The sequence below is a fragment of the Prunus avium genome, chromosome 8 (genome assembly GCF_965620075.1).
Source record: "Prunus avium chromosome 8, drPruAviu1.hap1.1, whole genome shotgun sequence".
Lineage (NCBI taxonomy): Eukaryota > Viridiplantae > Streptophyta > Magnoliopsida > Rosales > Rosaceae > Prunus > Prunus avium.
Window position 1 is genome coordinate 11440003 of NC_142291.1, and position 4453 is coordinate 11444455.

Sequence of the window (4453 nt, forward strand, 5' to 3'; positions counted from 1 at the left end):
CAAACTCTCCAACCAGTGATAGTTCGTGTAGGAACTATCTCATTCTTCTCATTCTTCACAACGGTGATTCCGGACTTCTTCGGAACAACTTGTACAGGGCTCACCCACTTAGAATCTGAAATTGGGTAGATGATTCCTACATCGAGTAGCTTTAAAACTTCAGCTCTAACCACCTCTTTCATGTTGGGATTTAGCCTCCTTTGGGCATCACGGGATGGTTTGCTGTCTTCTTCCATTAGAATCCGGTGCATGCACATGCTTGGACTAATTCCTTTGATGTCTGCTATGGTCCACCCAATGGCTGTTTTATGCTCTTTTAGAACCTTAATTAAGCTCTCTTCTTCATGTGAGGTGAGACCTGCAACAATTATAACAGGGAGAGTTTTGTTAGCACCCAAATAAGTATATTTAAGATGATTGGGCAGTGGTTTAAGTTCTAGCTTTGGTGGGGTGATAATGGATGGCTCCAATTTCGTGGATGATGGTCCAAGAGGCTCGAGTGGTGGCCTAAAGGATGGTGGGTATGGTTGAAACACTTCTAAGGCATCCACCACTTCTTGGAACTCCGGTTCACAAAGATCTTCCTCTTCTTGTGTTAAGACAGCTTCTAGAGCATCATTAGACTTTCTCTGCAAAATTTTGGAAGAAACCTCATGATCCACAACATCAATTGAAAAGCAAGAATCAAGAGAGATAGAAGGTTGAGATAGAGCATTAAGCATTTTAAATTCAACAGTTTCACCCAGAACAGTCATGGAAAGGGTGCTATCTTTCACTTTGATAACTGTGTCTGCAGTGGCCATGAATGGCCTGCCTAGGAGAATGCGATCAACATGATCTCCATTTGGATTGTCTTCCATGTCCATCACTACAAAATCAGCAGGGAGAATTAGTGTATTAACTTGAACTAAAATATCTTCTACAATACCTTTTGGATATTTTATAGAATGATCAGCTAGTTCAAGTCGTATTGAAGTCTTCTTCATCCCTTCTAAGCCAAGCTTTTGATACAATGAATATGGCATTAGGTTGACACTTGCTCCCAAGTCCAACATGGCTCTTCCAACCTTCTTGCCTCCAATGTTAATGGGAATGTCAAAGCTGCCAGGATCAACTAGTTTTGGTGGAAGCTTCCTTTGCAACACAGCACTTAACATTCTGGTCAAGCTTTACATCTTCATTTGGAGCGAAATTGAGCTTGTGAGTTTTCAAGTCCTTGATGAACTTTCCATATGCAGGAATCTGTTCAATAACATCAAGCAAAGGCAAATTGATATTAACTTTACTCAAAATATCATAAATCTCTTTAGAAGCCTTATCTTGCTTTGCTTTCTTAAGACGGCCTGGAAATGGAATCGGTGGAACATATGGAGCGGGTGGCACGTATCTATCTTCTTGAAGATGTTGTTGTGTAGATACAACTGCACCAAAATGGATTCAATTGCATCCTCAACTTGTGATACTCGCAAGTGCACGAGCCGTTCGGTAGTATAGCGTATGTAAGTGCGAGGTCGATCCCACGAGGATTGGTGATTGAATGATTCAATTCATTTTCCCTACACAAAACAGAAATGAAAAAGAAAGGAAATAAATACAACAAGAAAAAAGGAAATAACTCGAGCAAATAAGTTCCCAAGTTCAATTAGATTAATGGATTGATTCTAGCTAAAGTATGATTAAGCCATGGTGTGTGGTCATAACCTTGTGTTCCTAATTCCCTAATTTGATCATTTGTTGTCTAACCTAAAATTAAGCATTAGGAACCCATTAAGCATAGAAGAACAATTTAAACAACCAAGCATGTATCTAATCCCTGTTGTCGAATGTCCATACATACTCTTCCTATTCATAGTTCAATTCGAATTAAAGCATGGTGTATACTCTTAATTCAAACCAAGATAGCTAACATGCAAGCCTAAATGGTGATCAATCATTCAAACTAGCATATTAACTTATAAGCATAATGAATAAGAACATGAACCATAATTGAAACTTGGAAACTAATCAAACTTGAAAAACTAAAGAAAAGAATTTACATAATGAAAAGTAGAGTGGAACTAAGAAAAACTTAAGGAAAATTTCAGCACAAATATTTCATTATAACAATTGAAGACTAGAAAGAGAAACTAAGAGAATTTGAGGGAGAGAAGGGAAGGGAGCTCTAGAGAAGTGTTTGAGAGCTCCCCCCCTTGGGGTGTGTTTACAAGCTTAGAGAACATCCCTATTTATAGGCCTAGGGGAAGTGAAAATCTGAATTCAATATGGCTAATGCATACAACACTTGTATTATAAAATCTTGAATTGGTTGATGCACTTGTATTAGAAAATTTGAATTGGTTGATGCACTTGTATTAGAAAATCAGAATTGGTTGATGCACTTCACCAATAAATCCCACCTGCAGCCCTAGCTCATCTTCATGTCACCATGACCAAGCTTCCAACCAGAAACAATAGCTCATCCTGAGGTCAGCATGATCAGCAACTTCAAGGGCTTACAAATTGGGCTTCTCTTAAGCAAATGATGACTTTAAGCACTCCAAATTGAAGTTCAGAATGTGTCTGATCCAACCACACAAGTATTGGCCCAATCCAAGCTCTGATGAAGAAGTTAAGGCCAAAACAAATTGCTAACTCGTTTTTGCTCGCTGTCAAAATCCATCCTGAGCATGGTTCTGTGTTTGCTAGGTAATAGACTCCATATTTATCCAATGGGGCTGAATTTTGGATATATTATAGTATACACCCATTGGAACAACGTTCATGAAGAATGTTGCCTCATCCGAGCTATGTAGGTTGCTGAAACAAAGCTTGCAATATGACCTACGAAACTGGACTGGCAGGGGGCTGTAGCCAAAATGAGTTTGTCTTTAAGCTCTTCATCGATTCATCCAAATTAGGCTTTAACATGCTTGAATTGCATGAATTATGCTCTCTTGCTCTTTTTGCCTACAAAACACACAAAGAGAGGCAAATAACATAGAAATCTAGGAAACTAAGCAAAAGAAGTAAGTAAATTTGGGCATGTATATGTATGAAATTATGAGCTTAACAGATGTGGTGGCACAAATTTGTCATCTCTCTTATGCAATTGGAATTGTTTGGATTCTTGAGAATCTGATTTGGCATTAGGAGCAGATTGAGAAGTTTTGAGATGTTCCCCTTCTGTAGCCGTGGTCTCCTCCTCTTCATCTTCTACAATCACAACATCATTTGAAAGATTAGAATCAACTTTATTATCAATGATCTTACCTGTTCTGAGCACATGAATGGCCTTGGCTTCTTGGTTCTTTGGATTGATCTCGGTTTGGCTTGGCCATTTCCCAGGTTCTCTTTGAGTTATTCCAGCAGCTAATTGGCCTATTTGAACTTCCAATTTGGCAATGGCAGCTTGTGTAGTTTGCTGGAAATTGGATTGGTTGATTGCCATCTGCTTAACTATATCCTCCAATGATGATGTTTGTTGTGGCTTTTGGAATGAAGGGGGATTGGCTTGATTCTGAGTATTCCTCCATGAAAAGTTTGGATGATTCCTCCAACCTGGATTATAACTTTGAGAGCATGGATCATTTCTTGGACCTTGGTTGTAGGAATTTACCAACTTAGCTTGCTCTTGCACAAATTCTGGATATCCAGCCCCAAGTGGACAAGCTATGGTAGCATGGTCAGGAGTTTCGCAAATACTACACACTTCCTTCGGAGGGCTTCTTGAGTTTAATGCAAGAAGAGCATCTAGCTTTTGTTCCAGTTTTGAAATCTGCACACTAGAAGCATCATTAGAACCACTAACAACACGTTTACCTCTTGTATCTGTATGTTGGGTCTCCATTGCTATCTCCTCAAAGAGTTCATACGTTTCTTCTGGAGTTTTGGTTTTATAAGAACCACCTGCAAAATTCGTGACAATATTATGACTAGAAGGGGTTAGTCCTTTATAAAACAAACGCATTTGAAGCTTCAATGGAATCCCATGATGAGGACATTGATTGAGCAGCCCATTGAACCTCTCCCATGCTTCACAAAACGACTCGTCATCTTGCTGTGCAAATAACAAGATCTTATCCCTAAGCATGTCGGTCTTTTGCGTGGAGAAGTATTTCTCCAAGTATTTCTCCAAGAACTTCTTTTGAATGGCAGCCCATGTAGTGAGTGAACCAGGCTTCAAAGAATTCAACCAATATTTCGCCTTATCCTTCAAAGTGTATGGAAACACTCTCATTCGAAGTTGATCTTCTGTCACACCTGTCAAGGGAAAAGAACTCACAACATTAAAAATATCCTTTTATATGAGTTAATGGATCTTCATTAGGTAAACCATAAAAGGAAGGCAGCATATTAAGATGAGAAGATTTAAGCTCATAATTTCGAGCTACAGTGGGCAGCAAAATGCTTGAAGGAGATGCTGGAATTGTTGGGATATCAAGTTCTCCCATGAACTCATTGGCAGCCATCTCTT

General features: G+C 39.1%; 1 non-coding gene across 1 annotated transcript; it reads left to right on the forward strand.

The window, feature by feature from the left end:
• Positions 1 to 3962: 3962 nt before the first annotated feature.
• LOC148292271 (small nucleolar RNA R71) lies at positions 3963 to 4069 on the forward strand. The gene has a single exon (XR_015827213.1). It is a non-coding gene; the product is annotated as a small nucleolar RNA R71 (small nucleolar RNA).
• Positions 4070 to 4453: the final 384 nt, after the last annotated feature.